Source organism: Cavia porcellus, unplaced genomic scaffold, assembly GCF_034190915.1.
Source record: "Cavia porcellus strain 051 isolate PalLab524CR breed Dunkin Hartley unplaced genomic scaffold, mCavPor4.1 scaffold_3, whole genome shotgun sequence".
NCBI classification, from domain to species: domain Eukaryota; kingdom Metazoa; phylum Chordata; class Mammalia; order Rodentia; family Caviidae; genus Cavia; species Cavia porcellus.
In genome coordinates this window covers 85,639,736-85,655,744 of record NW_026947486.1, presented here as the reverse complement: position 1 = coordinate 85,655,744, position 16,009 = coordinate 85,639,736, and the positions used below count along the sequence as shown (strand labels likewise).

General features: G+C 35.5%; 1 protein-coding gene across 9 annotated transcripts in view; it reads right to left on the bottom strand.

Moving 5' to 3' along the window:
• The window catches only part of Stag2 (STAG2 cohesin complex component), a 171,269-nt gene that overhangs the window by 141,100 nt on the left and 14,160 nt on the right, over nucleotides 1–16,009 (bottom strand). The window contains exon 1 of one of the 9 annotated variants that reach the window (XM_063246370.1): nucleotides 177–198. The exons of the other annotated variants lie outside the window; for them this stretch is intronic. The gene's annotated coding sequence lies outside the window, so the exon portion shown is untranslated. Of the gene's footprint in view, nucleotides 1–176; nucleotides 199–16,009 lie in introns of those variants that run through there. 9 annotated transcript variants of the gene reach the window in all.

The following is a 16,009-nucleotide window of genomic DNA, read 5'->3' as shown; positions in this document are numbered from 1 at the left end:
TAGTTCCAATGTGAAGAATTAAGTAAAATTTAGGCCAATAATGAGAAAATTCCTTTTCTTAAAAAGATATTTTGATTACAGTGTTTTGATGTTTTGTACATCTGTAAACTTCAAATTCTTCATTTGCTTACGATAAAGGGAAGGGGATCTCTGCTAAGTATCACTTAGAAACTTACTTTTTTGTATTATCTGCAATCGAAGGTTGTACGTAAATCTGATTTGTGCTGACCTAAGGAAAATTTAAAAATCAGATGTATATCAGTTACGGAATTTTAAGGAATGTAGTATTTAATTCAATAAACAATAATCCTTCAACATAGAAAAAATAAATAAATGGATATGAAGAAATTGGGAAGTCCTTATGAATTGGTAGTGGGAAAGTAAAGTAGTGCAGAAGCTGTGAAAAATGCTATGACATTTCCACAAAACAGTGAATTACTGTATCGGTCTAGTAATTCCACTCTACACATATGCCCAAAAAGAGCTCCTGAACAGATATTTATACAAACATGACCACTGTTGAGCATTATTTACAATAGTCAACAGATGAGGGCAATTTAAGCATCCATCTAAAAATGAACAGATAAACAAAATATGGTATGAAATATACAATGGAAAATTACTGAAACTTAAAAGGAAGAAGGATTTACATTGTATATTATCATATAGCACATTTTTAATCTAAAAATTGAGAGGAGTTACATTAATTGATATCAAGGGTTTCTATAAACCTAGAGAAATTAAGGCAATGTAATGTGTAATTAAGACGAATCTTTGGAGAGTCAGGGAGACAGCTCGGCAGCACAGAACCTGCCTGGCAAGCATGAGGTAATGAGTTCGATTTCTGGTACCAAAAAAAAAAAAAATCAGTATAGTCCTAAAATAGAACTACATACATAAGGACAGCATGGTTTGTGACAAAGGTGTTAGGCAAATCGGGCTGAGGATTTAGCTCAGCAGCATAAGTGCCTGCCTTGCAAGCAGACAGTCGTGAGTTCGATCCCCAGTACTGATAAAAAAAAAAAAAAAAAAAAAAAACTCAAAACATTATGGGCTGGGGATTTAGCTCAGCAGCGTAAGCACCTGCCTTGCAAGTGTGTGGTCATGAGTTTGATCCCTGGTACTGATAAAAAAGAAAAGACCAAAAAAAAAAGTGTCAGTCAAGTCAATGAAAAATTGGATATTGATTACATTTAAGAAAAACATCTATCCATACCTTGTACCATATGCAAAATTAACTCGAAAGTTACTCAAGTATAAAAACCTAAAACTATGCAAACTTACAAGTGGTTTTATTTGTAATCATCAAAAATGGAAACAACCCAAATATGAATATTAAGGAAATTATCTTACATCCATACAATGAAATACAAATCACTAATAAAAAGGAACAAAGCCAGGCATGATGGCACATGCCTGTAAACCCAGCACTTGGGAGGCTGTGGCAGGAGTATCACTGAGAGTTCGAGGTCAGTTTGGTCTACATAGTGAGTTCAAGGCCAGTCAGAACTACCCAGTGGGATCCTGTCTAAAAAAATAATAATAATAAAGGAACAAATTTCTGCTATACACATTAACATGGATGACTCTCAAATGTACTGTGCTATGTGAATCAAGTCAGACTCAACAAGCTACTTATTATATCATTCCACTTATGTGATAAGCTAAAAATGGCAAAAACACACAGATAAAAAACGGTCAATGGTGCTAACAGTTTGAGTTAGGGAAAAATTGCAATTACCAAGGATTACTGGAGGGATTTTGACATGTATGTATTGCACCCCTTCTGCATCTTGATTGTGAGGATAGTTACAACTACATACATTTTTAAATCAAAACTTACAGAATTATACACTAAAAGTAAAATGGACAATGTAACTATCTTAATATTTGTAAAACAATGTATCATTACTGTCCCCTCATGTGACTCTCAAAGGCCTTCTAACGATCAGCATCTGCATTGAAACAGCAAAATGGCCTACTTTAGCTAGAACTAGATTTAATCCATGTTGCTGTGATCAATTTAATCAATTAACATATAAACTGTCATGTCAACTGAAATATGATTGAAGATTCTTCCCAAATCCCACATGCATTTGTAATTTTAACAGATAACATCAAAATTACCCTCATATGAAAGAATCACGCAAATTTGCATTTTTACTAGAAATATAAATAAAGGTTTCTGGGTTGCTATACAGTCATCAATAGTGTAATTCAAGACTTAAGTACCGAGGACCCACTGGGTAGCTCTGACTGGCCAATGTACTAAGAAAAAAAAGGTAATTCGGGGTATGAGAGAACGTCCTACAAGAAAATCCCATTTCACAAACTCAGAAGCCAAGCATAAATTTTCAATATATTCTTTGTTATTCAAAATTCATCAAACAGATTTATTACCACCTTAATCAATAAATGATGGGAAAATATGAGTAGTCTTCCCTGTAGGGCTAGGGGTGCATGTCAATGATTTGGCACTTGTCTAACATGTTCAAGGACTAGGTTGAATCCTCAACCATTGCAATAAATGAATGAAAGGATGGATGCTAAGTGTGGAGGATAGTTCTTTCTAAATATTCCATTATATATAGGTATCATACAGAAGGCTTGTAAGAAATGCAAGTTCCCAGGCTCCAGGGACTCATTCTGTGGATCTACATACAAAGTGTCACTTAGCTACACTATTCACAAATTTCCTAATATGGACAGATCCATACCCTACTTTAAGAAAAGCTACTCATGGAATCAACAACCTGTGATATATAGGATGACCCAGTTTTAGAGACACACAAAGTATCAGTAGCAAGGAAGAGAAACAAACACACTTCCCTGTTTCTGCCTTGGGCTACTTAATCATCTGAACCTTATTCACTCAAATGCCAGGAACCCACAGCTCAATGCTGCATTTCCCAGAACATCTTTAAGAAGCTTCCTTGAGACTAACCCACCAATGGCTACACACTACTCTTTTCACAAGAAAGGAATATGCGTTTCCTGAAAAATATTGCCAAAGTTTATGCTAACGAAACTCTCCAAGTTCATCCATATAAGTCTCAAATCATCACTGGGATTTTTCTATGCATTTTCTATCTTCTAAAGCATACACTAGAAACTGCCTTTTTCTTCTTGGAAATGCTCAGGAAAAAAGTTACAGTTGGATGGGGCCAGGGATATAGCTTAGTGGCACAGTACCTGCCTGACAAGAGCAAGGTCATGAATTCGATTCCTGGTCCAAAAAAAAAGTTTAAATTGGAAAAACAATACCAGAAAAAAGGGTATATTATTTGAACTGTGACTTTAAAGAAAAGCACACAAGGTAACCTTTTCAAGCATTTGTATTTTACTGTCATCAATCCCCACTGCAATCCCAAAAAAATCCTGCAAAGACCAAAAACTAATGCTTTTTTCATTAACAAATCTGAACCCACAGCTCCAATTACAATGTTTATCTTATTTGTTCCATGAAAAGCATTCACTCTAATCTCTGCTTCTCCATCCTGTAACTCTGCCTCCTTTAACTCAACCTTAAATCAATTCTTTTAGGCCCAGTAAAAAGCCAGCTGTGATGGTACATTCTTATAATCACAGTACAGGCTGAGGCAGGAAGATCACAAGTTTAAAGCCAGTCAGGCCCTGTGTTAAAAGAAACACTAAGGGGAAGGCAACCAAAACCCTAGCTTTAAGTTGGGTGTGTTTGTACATGCCTGTAATACTAGCACTCTGGGAGGCTGAGGCAAGAGGATCATAAATTCTAACCTAGCCTGGGCAACTTAGTAAGTCTCTGTTTCAAAATTTAAAACAATAAATTTTAAAAGGGATGGGAATATAGCTTAATCCCCAATGTCATAAAAAATTACCTAGCTTCCAGGATCAGTTTCTGGTTACTTCCCCATATAGCTCACTCCTCACCTTATCCCTAAATCCACTGCCGTTTTGTTTATTTAACATTTTATTTCAACTTTTAAACAATACATTCTAATAATAATTACATCAGTTCCATGAAACTCTCTAGTCAATATCAGTAAACTGTTTCTTTTAAGTGCAAAAATATTACACTCAAAGGCACAACATTAAAGATTTCAGTTCAATTATCAAACAAATCTGGACCAGCCCTGTGATAGCCCTAATATAAATAACACATAACATAGCCAGTGTGGTGGCACACAGCTATAATCCCAGCACTCAAGAGGATGAGGCAGGAGGGTCTCACAAGTTCAAGACCAGCATGCGCTACATAATGAGTTCAAGGCCAGCCTGAACTACCTGCCAAAACCCTGTCACCAATCAATCAATAAAGGCATATGACATTTTCAAATGTGAAAAAGGATTAAAGTTAATTGATGTTTTTGGCAGCACTGATGCTTGAACCCAGCGTCTTCATACTAAGCTACATCTCAGTCAATTCTTAAAATTTTTTATCTTGAGACAGGATCTTGGCTAAATTGTCCAGACAGGCTTCAGACGGGCAATCCCCCTGCCTCAGCCTCCCACATGCTGAGATCACAGGCATGTATACCATGCCTGGCTCAAAATTGATGATGTTAATCATAAAAGCTCTTCAGTAATAAAGTACACTCTCTGCAAATTACTTTGAAAACTATTTTTTTTAAAAAAAACATGTGAAGGAAGCTAAAAGTGAATGGACAGACACTTGACAAACCAAATGTAGCAACATACTAAAAGTCAAATCTAGGCAATGTGTACACCAGTATTCACTGTACAATTACATGCATTGCAAGCTTGTCTGACAAAATGTTCAGGTAAATTAGTAAAATATTTTTCCTCCCCTCCATGAGTTTGCAGTACAATGGAGGTTATCACAGAAGGATTTATAAATAAAAAATATGTGCTGCTAAAAATGTGCTAGTATTATAAAATGTGGGATAGTTTGAGAACAAGAAACAACAATACATGTAAATATGAACCCATTCATCTATGCTTAGAAAATTTCCTGAAGGATACAAAAAAGTATCAACAGCAGTTACTTTTCAAAATTTGGAATAGAAGGGTTAGAAACAATCAATTAGTAGAGAGTACACTGAAAATAAACTAACATATGCACAGGTAGCCCCAGGGTACAGGGAAGTGACTCTTAACTGGGAACAGAGAGCCCAGGTATGGTTTCCAAGTGACCCCCACCCACAGTTATTGCAGGCAAGTTAGTACAAAGTATTCCTAAGCACTAGCAACAGCGAATGCAAAGTAGCATTTAGACATCGAACAATCTGGTGATGTCTTCAGGGAACTACCATGATATAGTTGGGTATTAGTCAAAAATATGAGAGACAAAGGCAGTTTGACTGGTTTGGAAAACTCTGAGGTAAATTCCTACTAAATCTAAATCACTGCTTCCTCTGGAAAGATACACTCTATGCAGTGTCCCAGATAATCGCCACCACTTTCTGTTGCTATTCTTTATACAAGCTTCTATCACTGTAACAATTAGTCTGCATTTTTATTTCCCTTTCTACCCTCTATATTAGGATCACAGACTGTAAGGACAAAGCCTGCATTTTATATAAAATTAAATCTAAGGGGGAAAACCCACCATTAAAATATACACACTACACAATTTATTCTTTTACTACAAAGTATGATATGCCCTGCATCACATCCCTGTGAACTTCCCACACAACAAAAAATGTCTAGGCTAACTAAGTAAAATAAAATACCACTGTTTTAGAAGAAAACAACACTAAATCACAAATATCCCCCAAAATTCTGAACTTTGAAAAACCCCTGGCTTACAATTCTTTTTTTTTTTTTTAAATCGGTACCAAGGATTGAATTCATGACAGCATGCTTGCAAGGCAGGCGCTTATGCCGCTAAGCTAAATCCCCAGCCCCTGAAAAACCCATGGGAACCAATGGATTTATAAATAAAAAATACGTGCTGCTAAAAATGTGCTAGTATTATAAAATGTGAGATAGTTTCGTTGAGAACAAAAAACAACAATACATGTAAAATATGATCCCATTCATCTATGCTTAGAAAATTTCCTGAAGGATACAAAAAAGTATCAACAGCAGTTACTTTTCAAAATTTGGAATAGAAGGGTTAGAATTTTCCCTTTACAACTCTTTTGTAGTAAATCTTTACCATGAGACAGGATCATCGTTATACAATTAGGAATAAAGTTAGCCCCCCTTCTTTTGATTTTTCTTTTTACAGATGTGGGATCCAGGGCTGCAAGCCCAACAGAATTTGCTGAACCATTATGCTATATACCCCAGTCCCCTTTTGCACACTTAAAAATCCTTTGAGGCCAATGTGGTGGCAAATGTATATAATCCTACCCACTTGGGAGGCTGAGGCAGGAGGTTCCAAGTTGGGCTAAGCAACTTAGTGAGAACTTGTCTCACAATAAAATTTATAATAAAACTGGGAACGTAACTCAGGGGTAGAGTTTACCTATCATGTGAAACATCCTGGGGCCAATCACCAACTCTACTAAATAAATAAATAGTCATTTAAAGACAAGAGGATGTGCTACAAAACTTACTGAGTCTTCTGCAAAATATTTAACAACCCAAGACAGGCAAACATTTCCCAAATGACATTACAAGTTTCACCTATAGACAAAACCCTGGAAAACTGGTTCCAAAAAATGACAGACTGTTGGAATACAAAGGTAGTTTGGACACAGACATTACACAAAGACACAGAGAGGAGAAAAAAAAATCAAGTCAGTTTAACATATCCTTAACTGGAAACAACTGAAAAAGCATTCTGGTAAGTCTTCAAACCACCAATACCATGGTAGTATCCCTAACCCAGGCACATTCTTTTTAACAACTTTTTTTAAAAACAGAATACAAATGAGTAATGCAAAGATCACTAGTGTACTTACAGTAGTCACAGAGTAAAGGAAAAGGAATCAATCTAACATCTCAGCCAGTCTTTCTTATGAAAACAATGAAACAGAAAAGAACACACATAACATAAAGTATACTGACCATAAAATATATGGAGTAATTTGGAAGGCAAAGAACAATAAAGTACTTGATTGCTGATTGACAAGACCAACTATACAAAAACTAATGGGTTGGGGGCTGCGGATTTAGCTCAGCGGCATTAGCACCTGCCTTACAAGCAGGCGGTCATGATTTCGATCCCCAGTACCGATAAAAATGAAAAAGACAAAAAAAAAAAAAAAAAAAAAAAAGAAAGAAAGAAACTAATGAGCATACATGATTATACAGTAATAGAAGACCTCCCTCATAATACCTGCGATGGGCTTAAAAACATGCTGCTTCATGACATCAAGTTAAAGATTTTCAAAAAGTCTATTAGAATAAAAAATATTTGCATACTATACGTATGTTTATTATGGCTATAATTTTCAAGACAAAAATAAAACAGCAACACTAAAATTTCATGGTAAAATGCAAAGAGTTGAGTAAGCATACCGAGAGTTTACTAATAAAGAATAAAACGCCAGTACTTGAGAATATTAATCCATCCCCTCAAAAAAAGTAATAATAACAACATACTGGACAATGTTATGTAGGTCAAACTTCTGAATGTTTTAATGCTATTGTTTTTCAGTGGACACAACACAGAAAGTATCTCACTTTGTTTTTCCTATTTATTACACAAAATTAAAAAGACTGGGGGCATAGCTCAGTAGTAGAGCTTGTGCTTAGTATGCATAAGGCCCTAGATTCAATCCCCAGTGCCAAAGAAAAGAAAGTAAACAATCACATAGCATTCCAATAACCAGACAACTCATTTTCATTCCCTTCAAGCATTTATCCATATGTACATGTATGCTTGCCACTATGTAGCTCTTTCAAACCTAAAACTATGGGTTAGGGATGTTGGTCAGTGGTATAGAGCACTTATCTACCATGTGCAAGGATCCCCAGTACTGGCAACTATAGCCACAAAGTAGATATAATTGTATGTAAATTTTCATCTCCATATGCATTTATATCTCTGTATGCATTTAACTTCTATAATATTCGTAATAAAAAGTTCTAGTGAGGTTTTATGAAATTCTACCAGAAGTCACAATTATTTATTATTAAACATAACTGAACTCAATATTTCATTATAATAATGCTTCCTGTATAAACATTTTATGTTCCATTATCCCTTATTTTCAGATTAGCTGCAAAGTTAATCAACATTTTAGGGCTCTTGATGAAAGACAGTTTTCTGCTACTTATAAAATGCAGAAATTTGCACTTATTCCTTACAAGGTTACTAATGATTTAAAATGACAGATGTCACACACCTAGCTAAGTGCCAAGCACTTAGTGAAATCCAATAAATGGTAGTAATAGTAACCAAAACTTTATGTTCACTAACATTTAAGATAAGTTACTCATATCAATCTGTATGAATAATACATGATATGAAACCTTTGGTCATATTCGTTACAAATACTTTCCCACATGTGTTTTCAACTTATTTATCCTTTCCATACTGTAATAACATGAATTTCATCTGATATTTTGTAAAATAGTACACAGCATATTCCTTTATTTGTAAAGTGGCATGAACATCAGCCTTCCATCCCTAAAGGACTATTATGAGGACTGTGTGAAAGTGCTACATAAACCGTATAATACAACAAAACTATGGTAGGATCATTACAGCTACTGCATTTAATTAAAACATAATTAGCAGCACACTTGAATTTTTATATTAGGACACAGTGCCATATGACTGCAATCCTAGTACTCCTAACACTCAGGAAATCACAATTTCAAGTCCAGACTGGGCAACACTAGAAAATACAGTGTAAGCAAACACACGTCCTCTCCAAATCGTGTAAGACAGCCCTCATGCCGGCCATAGCAGCACAAACCTATTACTCCAGCACTGGAAAGTGCTGAGGCAAGAGGATCAATGTGAGTTTGAGGCCAATCTGGGCTACATAGTGAGTTCAGGGCCAGCCTGAATTACATATCAAGACCTTGTTTTTTTTTAAAGTTGGTGGCACTCAAAAAAGCAGTAAAGTTGGTTTTGTAAACTTTTTGTTTTTATTTTTGTTTTTTATTTTGTCTTTTTTGGGACAGGATCTCAATATGCATTTCAGGCTGGCTCGGGGCTCACTTTGTAGCCCAGGCTGGTGTCAAACTTGTAAACTATTCTCCTGCCTCAGCCTCCCAAGTGCTGGATTACAGAAATGCACCACCACACCCAGATTGTTTTGGTTTTAAAACAAACACAAAACTAGGACTGAGATTACCCAAGGTCCCTCTACTACAGAGCTACATCCCCACACCCTTTTATTTATTTTGAGATAAGGTCTTACCAAGTACCCTAGACTGGACTGTCCATGAACTTTCAATACTGCTTGGCCTCCAGAGTAGCTAGGATTACAGGCATGCACCACCATGCCCACAGCAATGTACTTTTAACTATTATTTTCTCACCTGCTTCAGGTATCTTAACTTCAACTTGCAAAAGAAAGTAGTCGAAGTTTGGAAGTACTACACTAAACCAGATGGCTAAAGCCTGTCTTGTGAACATAAAATGACTGGAAGAAAACATGGTAAATTTGAGATAATGAGTTCAGACACACTTAAATACAGGAAAAGACAATGGAATTTAGACTGTCTGCTAACATTTGCTTCAATTTTTTATATTCTATAGTAATATTAAGAAGAATCATTTTACATCTCAAAACTTTTTCATGCTTCTGAAGCTAATTTTAAAAAAAATCTTAGGAACTCCTAAAAGTTCAAAGTCTATTTAAATTCACAACTGGAGCCAAATTTATTTCTAACTTTTGAATCAGTACTCAGATAAATTAATACATCAAATAATTTGTTCATTCTACAAACACTTCTTTATCAGGCAGTGGCACATGCCTGTAATCCTAGCACTCAGGAGGACCACAAATTCAAGTCTAGACTGGGAAATTTAGCAAGAACTGTCTCAAAATTGAATATATATATGACTGTGGATTTAGTTAAGTGGGTTCAATCCCTAATAGTACAACAACATCAAAATTTGTGACCACTTACTATATATCAGGAACTAGTTGAGACACCAAAGTTATAGCATATACAGAAAAAACTGCTCCAGTAGAGCTTAAAGTCCACTGAAGGGAAGAGAAACTACAAAGAAACAAACAACAAAAATACTATACAGTGGATAAGTGCTGACATGAAAATAAAAGTGATTGTGTTGTCAAAGAGATGGATCCAGTCATTCAAAATACATGATCATTTTAAGCAAAGCGATAACTTTTATCTTGCTAAGAAAAATACTTTAATTTACAAAGGGTGTTGAAAATTAACTATTCTATAATTGCATTTGCCCCAACTTCTTCCTAGACCTGGAAAAAAATTTCAGTACTAAATGACTAAGTATCTGGTTAACCACTCTTAAAATTAGCTAGACCAGAATATGCTCAAGATTGTCAGAAAGAAGGCTGACTTTTTCCCCATAGATTTTGCAAAATTTTGGTATTGACAAATCTCCAAAAAGGGAAAGTCTTATTGACGTCTTACCTGAAAGTAGTCTATGTAGACTACTACCACCTGGCATTACAATAACTATAATCAGGTTCTTAAAGAATCAATGGTTTTTTAAAAGAATGGTGTTAAACAGTCAGATTCCTTTATCCACCCTCCTTATAACTAAAAATAACCACCACTTTCAATAAATAGGCTGAGCTACTAAAAAAATTTCATTTCACTATAGGTTTCTTTGTTCAAAAGATTATACTGCAGATAAGAAAAGAGTATCTGCACTTTTCAAGGACACTCTCATATTCTATTTACAAACAATTAAATCCAGCTCATCCATAAACTAGATGACCACTGAATGCAATTTAACACTACTAGGCTAAAGAATGGATAGACCATTTTAGGCTTCCCAAATAAATGCTGTTTGTAAATAGAAATGAGTTAGAAGAACCACAAATAAGGTGAAAACATTGCAAAGTAATATTAAAAACCCAATTTAAAATAGACACATCTGTTTAATATAAAATTCAACAGTAGTAATTAATCAGAAAACTACTACTATATATACACATAATTAAAAAACCCTCAGGTTACACTGAACTTTTGTCATTCACATTCAAAATACCTTGCTGAAAAAAAACAAGGAGAAATAATAGGTCTAGTTACTAATCAAGGACATATAAACAAAAGAATTCAGGAACTATGGATAAGACTGTTTAAAAATAACATCCCCAAACGAGGAGTAATGTGGTGACCACTTATCACGGCACTAGTGTTACTATAAAATGGGTTCAAACCCATTAGAAAACAATACAGATTTGGCCTACCATGAGCTTTAAAATTGTTAATATTGGGCTGGGGATTTAACTCAGTGGCATAAGCACCTGCCTTGCAAGCAGGAGGTCATGAGTTCAATCCCTGGTACCGATTTTAAAAAAAAATTGTTAATGTTGGCAGGGCATGTAACACAAGCCTGTAATCCCAGCATTCCGCAAGGCTGAAAGAGGATTCCAAATTAGTGAGACCATGTCTCAAAATACAAAACTTTTTTTTAAAAGTGTTGGAATCTTGTAGCTCAGTGCAAAGACCATGGGTCCCCATTATGGATGAGGATAAATCGGTTTCAAATTGACTGATACTATTATTTTGCTGTTGGACCTAATTTGACAAAAAAAACCTTATAGAAGCAATGCCATTTCAAAGGATAGGAATTAGGGTTATAGCTCAGTGGTAGAGAGCATTTACTTGACCGCATACCCAAGGCCTTGGGTTCAATCCACAAGAGTACAAAATAAATAATTTTTTAAAATAAAGAGCATGAAAACACATAAATGTACAAAAATAAACATAACTAGTAGTTCATGATATGCCAAAAAAGACAATATATTTGAAAGCAAATTCCAGAGCCAGACACGTTGGTGCATGCCTGTAAGCCCAGCTATTCCCAAGGGAGGAGGCTCAACTGAACCCAAGGGTTCTAGACCAACCTGAGCAACATGGTAAGACCCTGCCTAAAAAAAATAAAAGCAAAATTAATTTCCAGATGCATTAATTTTTATATACAAAAAGCAGAAAAAATTACACACAATGGGCCCAGTGAAGTATGGTGCTGTAAGAAAATATACTAAAATATGGAAAAATATTTAATATTCTGTATTTTTTTCACTTTAGGTTGAGGTGTAGCTCAGTGATAGAGCACCTAGTGTGTGTGAGGCCCTGAATTCAATCCCCAGCACCACAAAAAAACAAGAATAAAACAATGGCTGACTAGTATTCTCTTTTTCAATTAACAATATACATATTATTGGAAGCATATAAAGCATATACAGGGCACTGTGTACTTCTTGTTTTATAATACTTAACATATTTTTACTACTTATTTAACATCTTTTGTCCTTATTAGACCAGAGAAATAAGATTTGGTAAGATACTCATTTCCTCTAGCATTATTTCTACCAAAGGTAGCTTTTTCATAAAACTTGAAGAAAACTACAGATACTGCGTATACACTTACTTCACAAAGTACATGAAAAGGTTTCCTTTTCAAAATAAGCTCCAGCAAGTCCAACTATATTTATAAGAGCTATTTTGAGAAAGACATCAAATTGCAGCATTATATTTTCTAGGAAAACACTACTCACATCTTTAAGTACCAACAATTCTTTCATTATCCACACTAACATAAATGTTCCATACAAATGACCCCAATAAAATTGTATTTGATGTTTTAGAATGCATTAAGCCAAGTATGTTCTCCTTTCCTATCCCTGACCACTTCACAGCTTAATCCTATTCTTAGTAAACTGGGACTCAATTGTGAGAGAAGAACTCCCATGAGATGCCACAAAGAAAAACAATCTACATAGGGATAACTGTTGATTATATCAACCTTAAAGACAATTTTAACCTGACATAATTGGAGAAAATTTTTATTCTGTATACAGTTTAAAAATGTCTTCCATATGGGAGAATATGTCATATGGATTCTTTTCAAATTTGAGACGTTTATGGTCTGGATGCTACATTATCCTAGACTTTTCTCCTACCTTCCTGATCACTCGGAATCAATGATCCTACTTCCTCCTATCACCCAAAGAAGTTTTCACTCCTAACACTCTCACTTTTAGTTCTCTCCTCTAAAAGTCAACACACTCGACGAATAATGACCCCCCAATATAGTATCTTCTGCTCTTATCTCTGCTGACCTATAGTTGCACAATATCACAGTATCAGTTCAGGACTGAAGTATCTAATATTCCTTTTTCTCCAAAATCTGAGATCATTCAGATGTAAAAGTACAATATTATCACCACTGTGCTTGAACTACATACATTATTTAAAGATATGTCTTGAGACACAGAAACAAAGGGCATGTTTTGCAAGACATCAGGAAAAAATTGCATCAAAATATTAAACACTGCCTAAAATACAATTGTTAAGTTGATACATTTATTTAATGTATCAACATGTATCAACAGGTATCACCAGACATGGTGATACATGCTTGTAATCTCAGCACTCAAGAGGCTGAGAGAAGAGGATCACCAAGGGTTTGAGGCTAGCTTAGGCAATAATGTGACTTCAAGGCTAGCCTGAAATGCTTAGTGAAACTCTGTGTTAAAAAGACAAAGAATTAATACATACATACATACACACACACACACACACACACACACACACACACACACACAGGGATTTATGTACACTGTATATGTTGTCTCCTACAAAGCAAATCTGCTTCACATTTAGTACCATGCATTGTACATCACAAATATACTACAAATGGTCATGCAAAGTATTGTTAGGCAAAAAGGGATCAAAACGTTAAGACAGTGCAAAGAAGAAATTCTAAGGCAGATCTGTACTAAGTCAAAAAAGGTTCCACATAACCCACAAGATCTGCCAAGAGCACTTCTCCCTCATGGAACTTAGGACAATTTGTGAGAATAGGCCTCTAAAACCTATGAGATCTAGCCATCTTCCTACCTCCACTTCAAAATAGGCCTAAGCAGCCAAGGCATGGTGGTGCACACCTGTAATCCCAACCACACAGGAGGTGGAGGCTAAAGCAAGAAGACTGCTGTGAGTTTAAGGCCAGCCTGCGTACTTAGTGAGGTCAAGGGCAGACTGAACAACACAGCAAAAAAAGATTCTGTTCTCAAGGAAAAAAAAAAGGTCTAAGCACCTATCTGGCATAGGTCTATTATAGACTATATCATTTTACTTCCAGCTCAGCTTGCAAATATATCTACTATATCAAAGAATACCATATAAACTATTCACTCAACAAATATTAAATACCTATAAATCACAAGCACTGTTCTCAATGGTAGGGTTACAGCCATGAATGAGACTGACCACCTATTCCCCATAAGGTTACATTCTAGTAAGAGAAAACACAACCTATGTAAACGTATGTTTGATGTTAATAAGAGTCATACAGAGTAAAGAAGAATTGGGAAAGCTAGAATGCAGGGAACATTATATGCTATAGCCAAGGAATGCTTCAAAGGATAATTGAGCAAAATATCCTGAATAAGAAACCAGAGCAGGCAGAGGTGCCAGTAAGTACAAAGGCTGGGAAGATAAACACCTACTTAGACATACTACTTTAGTTTAATAAATTACTTAATTTGCTTAGGTTCAGCTTTCTCATCTGAAAAATAAGTGTAAAATCCCCTATCACTTAAGAATTAATGGTACTGTACTATGTCAAGTATCCAACATGAAGAATGAATAGAAATATTATTAGTTAGTAGGAGACCTATCATGTAAACAAAACCCTCAGCATATTGTCTGGCACTCAGAAGAAGTACTAGTATCTCACCTCTATAATAACCTATAAGGCAGGTAAATTAAACCTAGTTTAAAGCTTTGGAACCTGACAGCTTTGGAACCTGAAGATCAGAGGTTTGCCAAATCCTCTGCTAATCCTTGAAATTCTGTAAGGATGCACAAACCTTGTCCATAATTAAAGAGAAGATTTAAAATATAATGCAGGATGAGAAAACCATTCACATTAATATTCACATATCAGCAGTATGATAGTGTGACATTAAAATATGGACTCAGTAGTCACATTGCCTGAATTCACATCAAGGCTCCGCTAATTCCAAGGTGCCTGTTCTTAGGAACATTTAAGTCCCTGAACCTCTATTTCCATGCTGATAAACAAGAAATAATAATAGGACCTGTTACAGAGAGTTCAGAGGGTTGCTGGGTAAAATTAAGTGGTTCTTTTCTTCATTTCTATTCCAGTGCACAACATACATGGTTATCTACTTTTAGGAGTAAAAGCATAAAAGTAAAGAAACAACTATCAAAATGCTTATACTTTGTATGGTGAATTTAGAAAGTGTAAAGATACTAGACATGGAAAAACAGCAGAAAAGGAAAGTGAGAGTTGGGAATATAGCTCGTGGCAAAGCCCTTCGGTTCGATCCTTAGTGCTACCAAAAAAAAAAAAAAAATCAAAACACAAAGACAGGGGTGAGAGTGCTTGCCAAGGGTAGGACATTGTGGTGCACACTTGTAATCCCAGCACTTGGGAGGTTGACACAGGAGGATCACCAGACACAGGAGGATCACCAGGAGTTTGAGGCCAGCCTGAGCCACACAGCAAGACCCTGCCTCAAAAAAAAAAAAAAAAAAAACCCACAAAAAAAAAGTTTGAGAGTGCTTGAAAAGCATATGCAAGGAACTGGGCTTGTCCCCAGCACCTCAAAGGTGCAGGGGGTGGAGGAGATGAAGAACACAACACAACATAAACTAGGCATCATGGTATCACTGCCTGATTAGATCAGCTTACATGAACAGGTTGTTACTATTAGAATTACTGGCCTTTAGTGCAAATGCCATCGTTGAGCCTATACATATGCCAGGAGTGCTTTGGATAACACGGTGCTTCAAAAATTTGTTATAAAAAGATTAATTACTTAAGATTAATTCAAATATCACTTTATCTTTTTTTTTTTTTTGTACTGGGGACTAAACTCACGACCTTGCACTTACCAGGAAAGCACTTGAGTCACTAAGCTAAATTCCCAGCCCCTACAATAATAACTTCTTTCATCTTTCTTCC